The following is a 20,185-nucleotide window of genomic DNA, read 5'->3' as shown; positions in this document are numbered from 1 at the left end:
GCCTACTGCTGGGCCTAAAGATCTTAGGCACCATCTATAATTTAACAACAAGCTGAGTCAGAAATTTACATTTCAGATCATTTTGCCGCTCACTTGCTGCAAAGGCCAAGCTAACGATGGCTTTGGCTAAATAATGCTCTGCGATTTCCACCCTGCAAGCTGAGGCCTGCTACCAGTGTGTCAGCTGTAGCCTTTGGTTACTTGTTGAGCAGTGTGTCTTAACAAATGATTGAAACAAGTGGTAGAAGTATTTCAAGTTCTTCATGAATTCGGTGTGTCGTTAAAGGAGAACACACAAAACACTCTAGAACAGAGGCAGAAAAAAATTATCTAGGCTGCACAAGAAAAACCCTTGGCTATCATTTCCTCATGCCTAACAACTACAAAGAGGATGTCCCCAACCTTGGTTCTGAAGTACACTCTGTCCTGAAAAAATTTAGTGATTTGCCCCACTACCTGCTACGCAAAGCAATTAGCTAAAAATGGTTTGATATCCTTACTTTAAGACAGTCCATTCCACACAGACATGCAATTAATTGGTGGACTACTTGAAACAAGTGTGCTGTAAGCAGTCAGCAGAGACTTAAACAAAAGTGCAGGAGAGGGAGAACAGGAGCTGTGTCTCATAGGAAAGACCAACACAATGGATCAAACAATAATGCACATCGAGTTATGGCATGTTCAAGCAGAATGGAAACAAAAAACACCTCCCCGTCTGGGAATCGAACCCCGGTCTTCCGCGTGACAGGCGGAGATACTGTCCACTATACTAACGAGGAAAGCCTTCTGCTGGGCCTAAAGATCTTAGGCACCATCTATAATTTTACAAAAAGATGAGTCAGAAATTTACATTTCAGATCATTTTGCCGCTCACTTGCTGCCAAGGCCAAGCTAACGATGGCTTTGGCTAAATAATGCTCTGCGATTTCCACCCTGCAAGCTGAGGCCTGCTACCAGTGTGTCAGCTGTAGCCTTTGGTTACTTGTTGAGCAGTGTCTTAACAAATGATTCAAACAATTGGTAGAAGTATTTCAAGTTCTTCATGAATTCGGTGTGTCGTAAAACGAGAACACACAAAACACTCTAGAACAGAGGCAGAAAAAAATGATCTAGGCTGCACAAGAAAAACCCTTGGCTATCATTTCCTTATGCCTAACAACTACAAAGAGGATGTCCCCAACCGTGGTTCTGAAGTACAGTCTGTCCTGAAAAATTTTAGTGATTTGGCCCCCTACCTGCTACGCAAAGCAATTAGCTAAAAATGGGTTGATATCCTTACCTTAAGACAGTCCATTCCACACAGACATGCAATTAATTGGTGGACTACTTGAAGCAAGTGTGCTGTAAGCATTTAGCAGAGACTTATACAAAAGTGCAGGAGAGGGAAAACAGGAGCTGTGTCTCATAGGAAAGACCAACACAATGGATCAAACAATAATGCACATCGAGTTATGGCATGTTCAAGCAGAATGGAAACAAAAAACACCTCCCCGTCGGGGAATCGAACCCCGGTCTTCCGCCTGACAGGCGGAGACACCGTCCACTATACTAACGAGGAAAGCCTACTACTGGGCCTAAAGATCTTAGGCACCATCTATGATTTAACAACAAGATAAGTCAGAAATTTACATTTCAGATCATTTTGCCGCTCACTTGCTGCAAAGGCCAAGCTAACGATGGCTTTGGCTAAATAATGCTCTGTGATTTCCACCCTGCAAGCTGAGGCCTGCTACCAGTGTGTCAGCTGTAGCCTTTGGTTACTTGTTGAGCAGTGTCTTAACAAATGATTGAAACAAGTGGTAGAAGTATTTCAAGTTCTTCATGAATTCGGTGTGTCGTAAAAGGAGAACACACAAAACACTCTAGAACAGAGGCAGAAAAAAATGATCTAGGCTGCACAAGAAAAACCCTTGGCTATCATTTCCTTATGCCTAACAACTACAAAGATGTCCCCAACCTTGGTTCTGAAGTACAGTCTGTCCTGAAAAATTTTAGTGATTTGGCCCCCTACCTGCTACGCAAAGCAATTAGCTAAAAATGGGTTGATATCCTTACCTTAAGACAGTCCATTCCACACAGACATGCAATTAATTGGTGGGTTACTTGAAGCAAGTGTGCTGTAAGCAGTCAGCAGAGACTTAAACAAAAGTGCAGGAGAGGGAGAACAGGAGCTGTGTCTCATAGGAAAGACCAACACAATGGATCAAACAATAATGCACATCGAGTTATGGCATGTTCAAGCAGAATGGAAACAAAAAAACACCTCCCCGTCAGGGAATCGAACCCCAGTCTTCCGCGTGACAGGCAGTGATACTGTCCACTATACTAACGAGGAAAGCCTACTGTTAGGATTAAAGATCTTAGGCACCATCTATAATTTAACAAAAAGATGAGTCAGAAATTTACATTTCAGATCATTTTGCCGCTCACTTGCTGCAAAGGCCAAGCTAACAATGGCTTTGGCTAAATAATGCTCTGCGATTTCCACCCTGCAAGCTGAGGCCTGCTACCAGTGTGTCAGCTGTAGCCTTTGGTTACTTATTGAGCAGTGTCTTAACAAATGATTGAAACAAGTGGTAGAAGTATTTCAAGTTCTTCATGAATTCGGTGTGTCGTAAAAGTAGAACCCACAAAACACTCTAGAACAGAGGCAGAAAAAAATTATCTAAGCTGCACAAGAAAAACCCTGGCTATCATTTCCTCATGCCTAACAACTACAAAGAGGATGTCCCCAACCTTGGTTCTGAAGTACACTCTGTCCTGAAAAAATTTAGTGATTTGCCCCCCTACCTGCTACGCAAAGCAATTAGCTAAAAATGGTTTGATATCCTTACTTTAAGACAGTCCATTCCACACAGACATGCAATTAATTGGTGGACTACTTGAAACAAGTGTGCTGTAAGCAGTCAGCAGAGACTTAAACAAAAGTGCAGGAGAGGGAGAACAGGAGCTGTGTCTCATAGGAAAGACCAACACAATGGATCAAACAATAATGCACATCGAGTTATGGCATGTTCAAGCAGAATGGAAACAAAAAACACCTCCCCGTCTGGGAATCGAACCCCGGTCTTCCGCGTGACAGGCGGAGATACTGTCCACTATACTAACGAGGAAAGCCTTCTGCTGGGCCTAAAGATCTTAGGCACCATCTATAATTTTACAAAAAGATGAGTCAGAAATTTACATTTCAGATCATTTTGCCGCTCACTTGCTGCCAAGGCCAAGCTAACGATGGCTTTGGCTAAATAATGCTCTGCGATTTCCACCCTGCAAGCTGAGGCCTGCTACCAGTGTGTCAGCTGTAGCCTTTGGTTACTTGTTGAGCAGTGTCTTAACAAATGATTCAAACAATTGGTAGAAGTATTTCAAGTTCTTCATGAATTCGGTGTGTCGTAAAACGAGAACACACAAAACACTCTAGAACAGAGGCAGAAAAAAATGATCTAGGCTGCACAAGAAAAACCCTTGGCTATCATTTCCTTATGCCTAACAACTACAAAGATGTCCCCAACCTTGGTTCTGAAGTACAGTCTGTCCTGAAAAATTTTAGTGATTTGGCCCCCTACCTGCTACGCAAAGCAATTAGCTAAAAATGGGTTGATATCCTTACCTTAAGACAGTCCATTCCACACAGACATGCAATTAATTGGTGGACTACTTGAAGCAAGTGTGCTGTAAGCAGTCAGCAGAGACTTAAACAAAAGTGCAGGAGAGGGAGAACAGGAGCTGTGTCTCATAGGAAAGACCAACACAATGGATCAAACAATAATGCACATCGAGTTATGGCATGTTCAAGCAGAATGGAAACAAAAAACACCTCCCCGTCTGGGAATCGAACCCCGGTCTTCCGCGTGACAGGCAGAGATACCTTCCACTATACTAACGAGGAAAGCCTACTGGTGGGCCTAAAGATCTTAGGCACCATCTATAATTTAACAACAAGATGAGTCAGAAATTTACATTTCAGATCATTTTGCCGCTCACTTGCTGCAAAGGCCAAGCTAACGATGGCTTTGGCTAAATAATGCTCTGCGATTTCCACCCTGCAAGCTGAGGCCTGCTACCAGTGTGTCAGCTGTAGCCTTTGGTTACTTGTTGAGCAGTGTCTTAACAAATGATTGAAACAAGTGGTAGAAGTATTTCAAGTTCTTCATGAATTCGGTGTGTCGTTAATAGAGAACACACAAAACACTCTAGAACAGAGGCAGAAAAAAATTATCTAGGCTGCACAAGAAAAACCCTGGCTATCATTTCCTCATGCCTAACAACTACAAAGAGGATGTCCCCAACCTTGGTTCTGAAGTACACTCTGTCCTGAAAAAATTTAGTGATTTGCCCCCCTACCTGCTACGCAAAGCAATTAGCTAAAAATGGTTTGATATCCTTACTTTAAGACAGTCCATTCCACACAGACATGCAATTAATTGGTGGACTACTTGAAGCAAGTGTGCTGTAAGCAGTCAGCAGAGACTTAAACAAAAGTGCAGGAGAGGGAGAACAGGAGCTGTGTCTCATAGGAAAGACCAACACAATGGATCAAACAATAATGCACATCGAGTTATGGCATGTTCAAGAAGAATGGAAACAAAAAACACCTCCCCGTCGGGGAATCGAACCCCGGTCTTCCGCGTGACAGGCGGAGATACCGTCCACTATACTAACGAGGAAAGCCTACTGCTGGGCCTAAAGATCTTAGGCACCATCTATAATTTAACAACAAGCTGAGTCAGAAATTTACATTTCAGATCATTTTGCCGCTCACTTGCTGCAAAGGCCAAGCTAACGATGGCTTTGGCTAAATAATGCTCTGCGATTTCCACCCTGCAAGCTGAGGCCTGCTACCAGTGTGTCAGCTGTAGCCTTTGGTTACTTGTTGAGCAGTGTCTTAACAAATGATTGAAACAAGTGGTAGAAGTATTTCAAGTTCTTCATGAATTCGGTGTGTCGTTAAAGGAGAACACACAAAACACTCTAGAACAGAGGCAGAAAAAAATGATCTAGGCTGCACAAGAAAAACCCTGGCTATCATTTCCTCATGCCTAACAACTACAAAGAGGATGTCCCCAACCTTGGTTCTGAAGTACACTCTGTCCTGAAAAAATTTAGTGATTTGCCCCCCTACCTGCTACGCAAAGCAATTAGCTAAAAATGGTTTGATATCCTTACTTTAAGACAGTCCATTCCACACAGACATGCAATTAATTGGTGGACTACTTGAAACAAGTGTGCTGTAAGCAGTCAGCAGAGACTTAAACAAAAGTGCAGGAGAGGGAGAACAGGAGCTGTGTCTCATAGGAAAGACCAACACAATGGATCAAACAATAATGCACATCGAGTTATGGCATGTTCAAGCAGAATGGAAACAAAAAACACCTCCCCGTCTGGGAATCGAACCCGGGTCTTCCGCGTGACAGGCGGAGATACCTTCCACTATACTAACGAGGAAAGCCTACTGGTGGGCCTAAAGATCTTAGGCACCATCTATAATTTAACAACAAGATGAGTCAGAAATTTACATTTCAGATCATTTTGCCGCTCACTTGCTGCAAAGGCCAAGCTAACGATGGCTTTGGCTAAATAATGCTCTGCGATTTCCACCCTGCAAGCTGAGGCCTGCTACCAGTGTGTCAGCTGTAGCCTTTGGTTACTTGTTAAACAGTGTCTTAACAAATGATTGAAACAAGTGGTAGAAGTATTTCAAGTTCTTAATGAATTCGGTGTGTCGTAAAAGGAGAACACACAAAACACTCTACAACAGAGGCAGAAAAATATGATCTAGGCTGCACAAGAAAAACCCTTGGCTATCATTTCCTTATGCCTAACAACTACAAAGAAGATGTCCCCAACCTTGGTTCTGAAGTACAGTCTGTCCTGAAAAATTTTAGTGATTTGGCCCCCTACCTGCTACGCAAAGCAATTAGCTAAAAAATGGGTTGATATCCTTACCTTAAGACAGTCCATTCCACACAGACATGCAATTAATTGGTGGGTTACTTGAAGCAAGTGTGCTGTAAGCAGTCAGCAGAGACTTAAACAAAAGTGCAGGAGAGGGAGAACAGGAGCTGTGTCTCATAGGAAAGACCAACACAATGGATCAAACAATAATGCACATCGAGATATGGCATGTTCAAGCAGAATGGAAACAAAAAACACCTCCCCGTCAGGGAATCGAACCCCAGTCTTCCGCGTGACAGGCAGTGATACTGTCCACTATACTAACGAGGAAAGCCTACTGTTAGGATTAAAGATCTTAGGCACCATCTATAATTTAACAAAAAGATGAGTCAGAAATTTACATTTCAGATCATTTTGCTGCTCACTTGCTGCAAAGGCTAAGCTAACAATGGCTTTGGCTAAATAATGCTCTGCGATTTCCACCCTGCAAGCTGAGGCCTGCTACCAGTGTGTCAGCTGTAGCCTTTGGTTACTTATTGAGCAGTGTCTTAACAAATGATTGAAACAAGTGGTAGAAGTATTTCAAGTTCTTCATGAATTCGGTGTGTCGTAAAAGTAGAACCCACAAAACACTCTAGAACAGAGGCAGAAAAAAATTATCTAAGCTGCACAAGAAAAACCCTGGCTATCATTTCCTCATGCCTAACAACTACAAAGAGGATGTCCCCAACCTTGGTTCTGAAGTACACTCTGTCCTGAAAAAATTTAGTGATTTGCCCCCCTACCTGCTACGCAAAGCAATTAGCTAAAAATGGTTTGATATCCTTACTTTAAGACAGTCCATTCCACACAGACATGCAATTAATTGGTGGACTACTTGAAACAAGTGTGCTGTAAGCAGTCAGCAGAGACTTAAACAAAAGTGCAGGAGAGGGAGAACAGGAGCTGTGTCTCATAGGAAAGACCAACACAATGGATCAAACAATAATGCACATCGAGTTATGGCATGTTCAAGCAGAATGGAAACAAAAAACACCTCCCCGTCTGGGAATCGAACCCCGGTCTTCCGCGTGACAGGCGGAGATACTGTCCACTATACTAACGAGGAAAGCCTTCTGCTCGGCCTAAAGATCTTAGGCACCATCTATAATTTTACAAAAAGATGAGTCAGAAATTTACATTTCAGATCATTTTGCCGCTCACTTGCTGCCAAGGCCAAGCTAACGATGGCTTTGGCTAAATAATGCTCTGCGATTTCCACCCTGCAAGCTGAGGCCTGCTACCAGTGTGTCAGCTGTAGCCTTTGGTTACTTGTTGAGCAGTGTCTTAACAAATGATTCAAACAATTGGTAGAAGTATTTCAAGTTCTTCATGAATTCGGTGTGTCGTAAAACGAGAACACACAAAACACTCTAGAACAGAGGCAGAAAAAAATGATCTAGGCTGCACAAGAAAAACCCTTGGCTATCATTTCCTTATGCCTAACAACTACAAAGATGTCCCCAACCTTGGTTCTGAAGTACAGTCTGTCCTGAAAAATTTTAGTGATTTGGCCCCCTACCTGCTACGCAAAGCAATTAGCTAAAAATGGGTTGATATCCTTACCTTAAGACAGTCCATTCCACACAGACATGCAATTAATTGGTGGACTACTTGAAGCAAGTGTGCTGTAAGCAGTCAGCAGAGACTTAAACAAAAGTGCAGGAGAGGGAGAACAGGAGCTGTGTCTCATAGGAAAGACCAACACAATGGATCAAACAATAATGCACATCGAGTTATGGCATGTTCAAGCAGAATGGAAACAAAAAACACCTCCCCGTCTGGGAATCGAACCCCGGTCTTCCGCGTGACAGGCGGAGATACCTTCCACTATACTAACGAGGAAAGCCTACTGGTGGGCCTAAAGATCTTAGGCACCATCTATAATTTAACAACAAGATGAGTCAGAAATTTACATTTCAGATCATTTTGCCGCTCACTTGCTGCAAAGGCCAAGCTAACGATGGCTTTGGCTAAATAATGCTCTGCGATTTCCACCCTGCAAGCTGAGGCCTGCTACCAGTGTGTCAGCTGTAGCCTTTGGTTACTTGTTGAGCAGTGTCTTAACAAATGATTGAAACAAGTGGTAGACGTATTTCAAGTTCTTCATGAATTCGGTGTGTCGTAAAAGGAGAACACACAAAACACTCTACAACAGAGGCAGAAAAATATGATCTAGGCTGCACAAGAAAAACCCTTGGCTATCATTTCCTTATGCCTAACAACTACAAAGAAGATGTCCCCAACCTTGGTTCTGAAGTACAGTCTGTCCTGAAAAATTTTAGTGATTTGGCCCCCTACCTGCTACGCAAAGCAATTAGCTAAAAATGGGTTGATATCCTTACCTTAAGACAGTCCATTCCACACAGACATGCAATTAATTGGTGGACTACTTGAAGCAAGTGTGCTGTAAGCAGTCAGCAGAGACTTAAACAAAAGTGCAGGAGAGGGAGAACAGGAGCTGTGTCTCATAGGAAAGACCAACACAATGGATCAAACAATAATGCACATCGAGTTATGGCATGTTCAAGCAGAATGGAAACAAAAAACACCTCCCCGTCGGGGAATCGAACCCCGGTCTTCCGCGTGACAGGCGGAGATACCGTCCACTATACTAACGAGGAAAGCCTACTGCTGGGCCTAAAGATCTTAGGCACCATCTATAATTTAACAACAAGCTGAGTCAGAAATTTACATTTCAGATCATTTTGCCGCTCACTTGCTGCAAAGGCCAAGCTAACGATGGCTTTGGCTAAATAATGCTCTGCGATTTCCACCCTGCAAGCTGAGGCCTGCTACCAGTGTGTCAGCTGTAGCCTTTGGTTACTTGTTGAGCAGTGTCTTAACAAATGATTGAAACAAGTGGTAGAAGTATTTCAAGTTCTTCATGAATTCGGTGTGTCGTAAAAGGAGAACACACAAAACACTCTAGAACAGAGGCAGAAAAAAATGATCTAGGCTGCACAAGAAAAACCCTTGGCTATCATTTCCTTATGCCTAACAACTACAAAGATGTCCCCAACCTTGGTTCTGAAGTACAGTCTGTCCTGAAAAATTTTAGTGATTTGGCCCCCCTACCTGCTACGCAAAGCATTTAGCTAAAAATGGGTTGATATCCTTACCTTAAGACAGTCCATTCCACACAGACATGCAATTAATTGGTGGACTACTTGAAGCAAGTGTGCTGTAAGCAGTCAGCAGAGACTTAAACAAAAGTGCAGGAGAGGGAGAACAGGAGCTGTGTCTCATAGGAAAGACCAACACAATGGATCAAACAATAATGCACATCGAGTTATGGCATGTTCAAGCAGAATGGAAACAAAAAAACATCCCCGTCGGGGAATCGAACCCCGGTCTTCCACGTGACAGGCGGAGATACTGTCCACTATACTAACGAGGAAAGCCTACTGCTGGGCCTAAAGATCTTAGGCACCATCTATAATTTAACAACAAGATAAGTCAGAAATTTACATTTCAGATCATTTTGCCGCTCACTTGCTGCAAAGGCCAAGCTAACGATGGCTTTGGCTAAATAATGCTCTGCGATTTCCACCCTGCAAGCTGAGGCCTGCTACCAGTGTGTCAGCTGTAGCCTTTGGTTACTTGTTAAACAGTGTCTTAACAAATGATTGAAACAAGTGGTAGAAGTATTTCAAGTTCTTAATGAATTCGGTGTGTCGTAAAAGGAGAACACACAAAACACTCTACAACAGAGGCAGAAAAATATGATCTAGGCTGCACAAGAAAAACCCTTGGCTATCATTTCCTTATGCCTAACAACTACAAAGAAGATGTCCCCAACCTTGGTTCTGAAGTACAGTCTGTCCTGAAAAATTTTAGTGATTTGGCCCCCTACCTGCTACGCAAAGCAATTAGCTAAAAAATGGGTTGATATCCTTACCTTAAGACAGTCCATTCCACACAGACATGCAATTAATTGGTGGGTTACTTGAAGCAAGTGTGCTGTAAGCAGTCAGCAGAGACTTAAACAAAAGTGCAGGAGAGGGAGAACAGGAGCTGTGTCTCATAGGAAAGACCAACACAATGGATCAAACAATAATGCACATCGAGTTATGGCATGTTCAAGCAGAATGGAAACAAAAAACACCTCCCCGTCAGGGAATCGAACCCCAGTCTTCCGCGTGACAGGCAGTGATACTGTCCACTATACTAACGAGGAAAGCCTACTGTTAGGATTAAAGATCTTAGGCACCATCTATAATTTAACAAAAAGATGAGTCAGAAATTTACATTTCAGATCATTTTGCTGCTCACTTGCTGCAAAGGCTAAGCTAACAATGGCTTTGGCTAAATAATGCTCTGCGATTTCCACCCTGCAAGCTGAGGCCTGCTACCAGTGTGTCAGCTGTAGCCTTTGGTTACTTATTGAGCAGTGTCTTAACAAATGATTGAAACAAGTGGTAGAAGTATTTCAAGTTCTTCATGAATTCGGTGTGTCGTAAAAGTAGAACCCACAAAACACTCTAGAACAGAGGCAGAAAAAAATTATCTAAGCTGCACAAGAAAAACCCTGGCTATCATTTCCTCATGCCTAACAACTACAAAGAGGATGTCCCCAACCTTGGTTCTGAAGTACACTCTGTCCTGAAAAAATTTAGTGATTTGCCCCCCTACCTGCTACGCAAAGCAATTAGCTAAAAATGGTTTGATATCCTTACTTTAAGACAGTCCATTCCACACAGACATGCAATTAATTGGTGGACTACTTGAAACAAGTGTGCTGTAAGCAGTCAGCAGAGACTTAAACAAAAGTGCAGGAGAGGGAGAACAGGAGCTGTGTCTCATAGGAAAGACCAACACAATGGATCAAACAATAATGCACATCGAGTTATGGCATGTTCAAGCAGAATGGAAACAAAAAACACCTCCCCGTCTGGGAATCGAACCCCGGTCTTCCGCGTGACAGGCGGAGATACTGTCCACTATACTAACGAGGAAAGCCTTCTGCTCGGCCTAAAGATCTTAGGCACCATCTATAATTTTACAAAAAGATGAGTCAGAAATTTACATTTCAGATCATTTTGCCGCTCACTTGCTGCCAAGGCCAAGCTAACGATGGCTTTGGCTAAATAATGCTCTGCGATTTCCACCCTGCAAGCTGAGGCCTGCTACCAGTGTGTCAGCTGTAGCCTTTGGTTACTTGTTGAGCAGTGTCTTAACAAATGATTCAAACAATTGGTAGAAGTATTTCAAGTTCTTCATGAATTCGGTGTGTCGTAAAACGAGAACACACAAAACACTCTAGAACAGAGGCAGAAAAAAATGATCTAGGCTGCACAAGAAAAACCCTTGGCTATCATTTCCTTATGCCTAACAACTACAAAGATGTCCCCAACCTTGGTTCTGAAGTACAGTCTGTCCTGAAAAATTTTAGTGATTTGGCCCCCTACCTGCTACGCAAAGCAATTAGCTAAAAATGGGTTGATATCCTTACCTTAAGACAGTCCATTCCACACAGACATGCAATTAATTGGTGGACTACTTGAAGCAAGTGTGCTGTAAGCAGTCAGCAGAGACTTAAACAAAAGTGCAGGAGAGGGAGAACAGGAGCTGTGTCTCATAGGAAAGACCAACACAATGGATCAAACAATAATGCACATCGAGTTATGGCATGTTCAAGCAGAATGGAAACAAAAAACACCTCCCCGTCTGGGAATCGAACCCCGGTCTTCCGCGTGACAGGCGGAGATACCTTCCACTATACTAACGAGGAAAGCCTACTGGTGGGCCTAAAGATCTTAGGCACCATCTATAATTTAACAACAAGATGAGTCAGAAATTTACATTTCAGATCATTTTGCCGCTCACTTGCTGCAAAGGCCAAGCTAACGATGGCTTTGGCTAAATAATGCTCTGCGATTTCCACCCTGCAAGCTGAGGCCTGCTACCAGTGTGTCAGCTGTAGCCTTTGGTTACTTGTTGAGCAGTGTCTTAACAAATGATTGAAACAAGTGGTAGACGTATTTCAAGTTCTTCATGAATTCGGTGTGTCGTAAAAGGAGAACACACAAAACACTCTACAACAGAGGCAGAAAAATATGATCTAGGCTGCACAAGAAAAACCCTTGGCTATCATTTCCTTATGCCTAACAACTACAAAGAAGATGTCCCCAACCTTGGTTCTGAAGTACAGTCTGTCCTGAAAAATTTTAGTGATTTGGCCCCCTACCTGCTACGCAAAGCAATTAGCTAAAAATGGGTTGATATCCTTACCTTAAGACAGTCCATTCCACACAGACATGCAATTAATTGGTGGACTACTTGAAGCAAGTGTGCTGTAAGCAGTCAGCAGAGACTTAAACAAAAGTGCAGGAGAGGGAGAACAGGAGCTGTGTCTCATAGGAAAGACCAACACAATGGATCAAACAATAATGCACATCGAGTTATGGCATGTTCAAGCAGAATGGAAACAAAAAACACCTCCCCGTCGGGGAATCGAACCCCGGTCTTCCGCGTGACAGGCGGAGATACCGTCCACTATACTAACGAGGAAAGCCTACTGCTGGGCCTAAAGATCTTAGGCACCATCTATAATTTAACAACAAGCTGAGTCAGAAATTTACATTTCAGATCATTTTGCCGCTCACTTGCTGCAAAGGCCAAGCTAACGATGGCTTTGGCTAAATAATGCTCTGCGATTTCCACCCTGCAAGCTGAGGCCTGCTACCAGTGTGTCAGCTGTAGCCTTTGGTTACTTGTTGAGCAGTGTCTTAACAAATGATTGAAACAAGTGGTAGAAGTATTTCAAGTTCTTCATGAATTCGGTGTGTCGTTAAAGGAGAACACACAAAACACTCTAGAACAGAGGCAGAAAAAAATTATCTAGGCTGCACAAGAAAAACCCTGGCTATCATTTCCTCATGCCTAAAAACTACAAAGAGGATGTCCCCAACCTTGGTTCTGAAGTACACTCTGTCCTGAAAAAATTTAGTGATTTGCCCCCCTACCTGCTACGCAAAGCAATTAGCTAAAAATGGTTTGATATCCTTACTTTAAGACAGTCCATTCCACACAGACATGCAATTAATTGGTGGACTACTTGAAACAAGTGTGCTGTAAGCAGTCAGCAGAGACTTAAACAAAAGTGCAGGAGAGGGAGAACAGGAGCTGTGTCTCATAGGAAAGACCAACACAATGGATCAAACAATAATGCACATCGAGTTATGGCATGTTCAAGCAGAATGGAAACAAAAAACACCTCCCCGTCGGGGAATCGAACCCCGGTCTTCCGCGTGACAGGCGGAGATACTGTCCACTATACTAACGAGGAAAGCCTACTGCTGGGCCTAAAGATCTTAGGCACCATCTATAATTTAACAACAAGCTGAGTCAGAAATTTACATTTCAGATCATTTTGCCGCTCACTTGCTGCAAAGGCCAAGCTAACGATGGCTTTGGCTAAATAATGCTCTGCGATTTCCACCCTGCAAGCTGAGGCCTGCTACCAGTGTGTCAGCTGTAGCCTTTGGTTACTTGTTGAGCAGTGTGTCTTAACAAATGATTGAAACAAGTGGTAGAAGTATTTCAAGTTCTTCATGAATTCGGTGTGTCGTTAAAGGAGAACACACAAAACACTCTAGAACAGAGGCAGAAAAAAATTATCTAGGCTGCACAAGAAAAACCCTTGGCTATCATTTCCTCATGCCTAACAACTACAAAGAGGATGTCCCCAACCTTGGTTCTGAAGTACACTCTGTCCTGAAAAAATTTAGTGATTTGCCCCACTACCTGCTACGCAAAGCAATTAGCTAAAAATGGTTTGATATCCTTACTTTAAGACAGTCCATTCCACACAGACATGCAATTAATTGGTGGACTACTTGAAACAAGTGTGCTGTAAGCAGTCAGCAGAGACTTAAACAAAAGTGCAGGAGAGGGAGAACAGGAGCTGTGTCTCATAGGAAAGACCAACACAATGGATCAAACAATAATGCACATCGAGTTATGGCATGTTCAAGCAGAATGGAAACAAAAAACACCTCCCCGTCTGGGAATCGAACCCCGGTCTTCCGCGTGACAGGCGGAGATACTGTCCACTATACTAACGAGGAAAGCCTTCTGCTGGGCCTAAAGATCTTAGGCACCATCTATAATTTTACAAAAAGATGAGTCAGAAATTTACATTTCAGATCATTTTGCCGCTCACTTGCTGCCAAGGCCAAGCTAACGATGGCTTTGGCTAAATAATGCTCTGCGATTTCCACCCTGCAAGCTGAGGCCTGCTACCAGTGTGTCAGCTGTAGCCTTTGGTTACTTGTTGAGCAGTGTCTTAACAAATGATTCAAACAATTGGTAGAAGTATTTCAAGTTCTTCATGAATTCGGTGTGTCGTAAAACGAGAACACACAAAACACTCTAGAACAGAGGCAGAAAAAAATGATCTAGGCTGCACAAGAAAAACCCTTGGCTATCATTTCCTTATGCCTAACAACTACAAAGAGGATGTCCCCAACCGTGGTTCTGAAGTACAGTCTGTCCTGAAAAATTTTAGTGATTTGGCCCCCTACCTGCTACGCAAAGCAATTAGCTAAAAATGGGTTGATATCCTTACCTTAAGACAGTCCATTCCACACAGACATGCAATTAATTGGTGGACTACTTGAAGCAAGTGTGCTGTAAGCATTTAGCAGAGACTTATACAAAAGTGCAGGAGAGGGAAAACAGGAGCTGTGTCTCATAGGAAAGACCAACACAATGGATCAAACAATAATGCACATCGAGTTATGGCATGTTCAAGCAGAATGGAAACAAAAAACACCTCCCCGTCGGGGAATCGAACCCCGGTCTTCCGCCTGACAGGCGGAGACACCGTCCACTATACTAACGAGGAAAGCCTACTGCTGGGCCTAAAGATCTTAGGCACCATCTATGATTTAACAACAAGATAAGTCAGAAATTTACATTTCAGATCATTTTGCCGCTCACTTGCTGCAAAGGCCAAGCTAACGATGGCTTTGGCTAAATAATGCTCTGTGATTTCCACCCTGCAAGCTGAGGCCTGCTACCAGTGTGTCAGCTGTAGCCTTTGGTTACTTGTTGAGCAGTGTCTTAACAAATGATTGAAACAAGTGGTAGAAGTATTTCAAGTTCTTCATGAATTCGGTGTGTCGTAAAAGGAGAACACACAAAACACTCTAGAACAGAGGCAGAAAAAAATGATCTAGGCTGCACAAGAAAAACCCTTGGCTATCATTTCCTTATGCCTAACAACTACAAAGATGTCCCCAACCTTGGTTCTGAAGTACAGTCTGTCCTGAAAAATTTTAGTGATTTGGCCCCCTACCTGCTACGCAAAGCAATTAGCTAAAAATGGGTTGATATCCTTACCTTAAGACAGTCCATTCCACACAGACATGCAATTAATTGGTGGGTTACTTGAAGCAAGTGTGCTGTAAGCAGTCAGCAGAGACTTAAACAAAAGTGCAGGAGAGGGAGAACAGGAGCTGTGTCTCATAGGAAAGACCAACACAATGGATCAAACAATAATGCACATCGAGTTATGGCATGTTCAAGCAGAATGGAAACAAAAAAACACCTCCCCGTCAGGGAATCGAACCCCAGTCTTCCGCGTGACAGGCAGTGATACTGTCCACTATACTAACGAGGAAAGCCTACTGTTAGGATTAAAGATCTTAGGCACCATCTATAATTTAACAAAAAGATGAGTCAGAAATTTACATTTCAGATCATTTTGCCGCTCACTTGCTGCAAAGGCCAAGCTAACAATGGCTTTGGCTAAATAATGCTCTGCGATTTCCACCCTGCAAGCTGAGGCCTGCTACCAGTGTGTCAGCTGTAGCCTTTGGTTACTTATTGAGCAGTGTCTTAACAAATGATTGAAACAAGTGGTAGAAGTATTTCAAGTTCTTCATGAATTCGGTGTGTCGTAAAAGTAGAACCCACAAAACACTCTAGAACAGAGGCAGAAAAAAATTATCTAAGCTGCACAAGAAAAACCCTGGCTATCATTTCCTCATGCCTAACAACTACAAAGAGGATGTCCCCAACCTTGGTTCTGAAGTACACTCTGTCCTGAAAAAATTTAGTGATTTGCCCCCCTACCTGCTACGCAAAGCAATTAGCTAAAAATGGTTTGATATCCTTACTTTAAGACAGTCCATTCCACACAGACATGCAATTAATTGGTGGACTACTTGAAACAAGTGTGCTGTAAGCAGTCAGCAGAGACTTAAACAAAAGTGCAGGAGAGGGAGAACAGGAGCTGTGTCTCATAGGAAAGACCAACACAATGGATCAAACAATAATGCACATCGAGTTATGGCATGTTCAAGCAGAATGGAAACAAAAAACACCTCCCCGTCTGGGAATCGAACCCCGGTCTTCCGCGTGACAGGCGGAGATACTGTCCACTATACTAACGAGGAAAGCCTTCTGCTGGGCCTAAAGATCTTAGGCACCATCTATAATTTTACAAAAAGATGAGTCAGAAATTTACATTTCAGATCATTTTGCCGCTCACTTGCTGCCAAGGCCAAGCTAACGATGGCTTTGGCTAAATAATGCTCTGCGATTTCCACCCTGCAAGCTGAGGCCTGCTACCAGTGTGTCAGCTGTAGCCTTTGGTTACTTGTTGAGCAGTGTCTTAACAAATGATTCAAACAATTGGTAGAAGTATTTCAAGTTCTTCATGAATTCGGTGTGTCGTAAAACGAGAACACACAAAACACTCTAGAACAGAGGCAGAAAAAAATGATCTAGGCTGCACAAGAAAAACCCTTGGCTATCATTTCCTTATGCCTAACAACTACAAAGATGTCCCCAACCTTGGTTCTGAAGTACAGTCTGTCCTGAAAAATTTTAGTGATTTGGCCCCCTACCTGCTACGCAAAGCAATTAGCTAAAAATGGGTTGATATCCTTACCTTAAGACAGTCCATTCCACACAGACATGCAATTAATTGGTGGACTACTTGAAGCAAGTGTGCTGTAAGCAGTCAGCAGAGACTTAAACAAAAGTGCAGGAGAGGGAGAACAGGAGCTGTGTCTCATAGGAAAGACCAACACAATGGATCAAACAATAATGCACATCGAGTTATGGCATGTTCAAGCAGAATGGAAACAAAAAACACCTCCCCGTCTGGGAATCGAACCCCGGTCTTCCGCGTGACAGGCAGAGATACCTTCCACTATACTAACGAGGAAAGCCTACTGGTGGGCCTAAAGATCTTAGGCACCATCTATAATTTAACAACAAGATGAGTCAGAAATTTACATTTCAGATCATTTTGCCGCTCACTTGCTGCAAAGGCCAAGCTAACGATGGCTTTGGCTAAATAATGCTCTGCGATTTCCACCCTGCAAGCTGAGGCCTGCTACCAGTGTGTCAGCTGTAGCCTTTGGTTACTTGTTGAGCAGTGTCTTAACAAATGATTGAAACAAGTGGTAGAAGTATTTCAAGTTCTTCATGAATTCGGTGTGTCGTTAATAGAGAACACACAAAACACTCTAGAACAGAGGCAGAAAAAAATTATCTAGGCTGCACAAGAAAAACCCTGGCTATCATTTCCTCATGCCTAACAACTACAAAGAGGATGTCCCCAACCTTGGTTCTGAAGTACACTCTGTCCTGAAAAAATTTAGTGATTTGCCCCCCTACCTGCTACGCAAAGCAATTAGCTAAAAATGGTTTGATATCCTTACTTTAAGACAGTCCATTCCACACAGACATGCAATTAATTGGTGGACTACTTGAAGCAAGTGTGCTGTAAGCAGTCAGCAGAGACTTAAACAAAAGTGCAGGAGAGGGAGAACAGGAGCTGTGTCTCATAGGAAAGACCAACACAATGGATCAAACAATAATGCACATCGAGTTATGGCATGTTCAAGAAGAATGGAAACAAAAAACACCTCCCCGTCGGGGAATCGAACCCCGGTCTTCCGCGTGACAGGCGGAGATACCGTCCACTATACTAACGAGGAAAGCCTACTGCTGGGCCTAAAGATCTTAGGCACCATCTATAATTTAACAACAAGCTGAGTCAGAAATTTACATTTCAGATCATTTTGCCGCTCACTTGCTGCAAAGGCCAAGCTAACGATGGCTTTGGCTAAATAATGCTCTGCGATTTCCACCCTGCAAGCTGAGGCCTGCTACCAGTGTGTCAGCTGTAGCCTTTGGTTACTTGTTGAGCAGTGTCTTAACAAATGATTGAAACAAGTGGTAGAAGTATTTCAAGTTCTTCATGAATTCGGTGTGTCGTTAAAGGAGAACACACAAAACACTCTAGAACAGAGGCAGAAAAAAATGATCTAGGCTGCACAAGAAAAACCCTGGCTATCATTTCCTCATGCCTAACAACTACAAAGAGGATGTCCCCAACCTTGGTTCTGAAGTACACTCTGTCCTGAAAAAATTTAGTGATTTGCCCCCCTACCTGCTACGCAAAGCAATTAGCTAAAAATGGTTTGATATCCTTACTTTAAGACAGTCCATTCCACACAGACATGCAATTAATTGGTGGACTACTTGAAACAAGTGTGCTGTAAGCAGTCAGCAGAGACTTAAACAAAAGTGCAGGAGAGGGAGAACAGGAGCTGTGTCTCATAGGAAAGACCAACACAATGGATCAAACAATAATGCACATCGAGTTATGGCATGTTCAAGCAGAATGGAAACAAAAAACACCTCCCCGTCTGGGAATCGAACCCGGGTCTTCCGCGTGACAGGCGGAGATACCTTCCACTATACTAACGAGGAAAGCCTACTGGTGGGCCTAAAGATCTTAGGCACCATCTATAATTTAACAACAAGATGAGTCAGAAATTTACATTTCAGATCATTTTGCCGCTCACTTGCTGCAAAGGCCAAGCTAACGATGGCTTTGGCTAAATAATGCTCTGCGATTTCCACCCTGCAAGCTGAGGCCTGCTACCAGTGTGTCAGCTGTAGCCTTTGGTTACTTGTTGAGCAGTGTCTTAACAAATGATTGAAACAAGTGGTAGACGTATTTCAAGTTCTTCATGAATTCGGTGTGTCGTAAAAGGAGAACACACAAAACACTCTACAACAGAGGCAGAAAAATATGATCTAGGCTGCACAAGAAAAACCCTTGGCTATCATTTCCTTATGCCTAACAACTACAAAGAAGATGTCCCCAACCTTGGTTCTGAAGTACAGTCTGTCCTGAAAAATTTTAGTGATTTGGCCCCCTACCTGCTACGCAAAGCAATTAGCTAAAAATGGGTTGATATCCTTACCTTAAGACAGTCCATTCCACACAGACATGCAATTAATTGGTGGACTACTTGAAGCAAGTGTGCTGTAAGCAGTCAGCAGAGACTTAAACAAAAGTGCAGGAGAGGGAGAACAGGAGCTGTGTCTCATAGGAAAGACCAACACAATGGATCAAACAATAATGCACATCGAGTTATGGCATGTTCAAGCAGAATGGAAACAAAAAACACCTCCCCGTCGGGGAATCGAACCCCGGTCTTCCGCGTGACAGGCGGAGATACCGTCCACTATACTAACGAGGAAAGCCTACTGCTGGGTCTAAAGATCTTAGGCACCATCTATAATTTAACAACAAGCTGAGTCAGAAATTTACATTCAGATCATTTTGCCGCTCACTTGCTGCAAAGGCCAAGCTAACGATGGCTTTGGCTAAATAATGCTCTGCGATTTCCACCCTGCAAGCTGAGGCCTGCTACCAGTGTGTCAGCTGTAGCCTTTGGTTACTTGTTGAGCAGTGTCTTAACAAATGATTGAAACAAGTGGTAGAAGTATTTCAAGTTCTTCATGAATTCGGTGTGTCGTTAATAGAGAACACACAAAACACTCTAGAACAGAGGCAGAAAAAAATTATCTAGGCTGCACAAGAAAAACCCTGGCTATCATTTCCTCATGCCTAACAACTACAAAGAGGATGTCCCCAACCTTGGTTCTGAAGTACACTCTGTCCTGAAAAAATTTAGTGATTTGCCCCCCTACCTGCTACGCAAAGCAATTAGCTAAAAATGGTTTGATATCCTTACTTTAAGACAGTCCATTCCACACAGACATGCAATTAATTGGTGGACTACTTGAAGCAAGTGTGCTGTAAGCAGTCAGCAGAGACTTAAACAAAAGTGCAGGAGAGGGAGAACAGGAGCTGTGTCTCATAGGAAAGACCAACACAATGGATCAAACAATAATGCACATCGAGTTATGGCATGTTCAAGAAGAATGGAAACAAAAAACACCTCCCCGTCGGGGAATCGAACCCCGGTCT

This window comes from Silurus aristotelis (genome assembly GCF_946808225.1).
Source record: "Silurus aristotelis genome assembly, chromosome: 6".
In the NCBI taxonomy this organism is placed as follows: domain Eukaryota; kingdom Metazoa; phylum Chordata; class Actinopteri; order Siluriformes; family Siluridae; genus Silurus; species Silurus aristotelis.
This window is presented reverse-complemented; position numbering follows the sequence as displayed.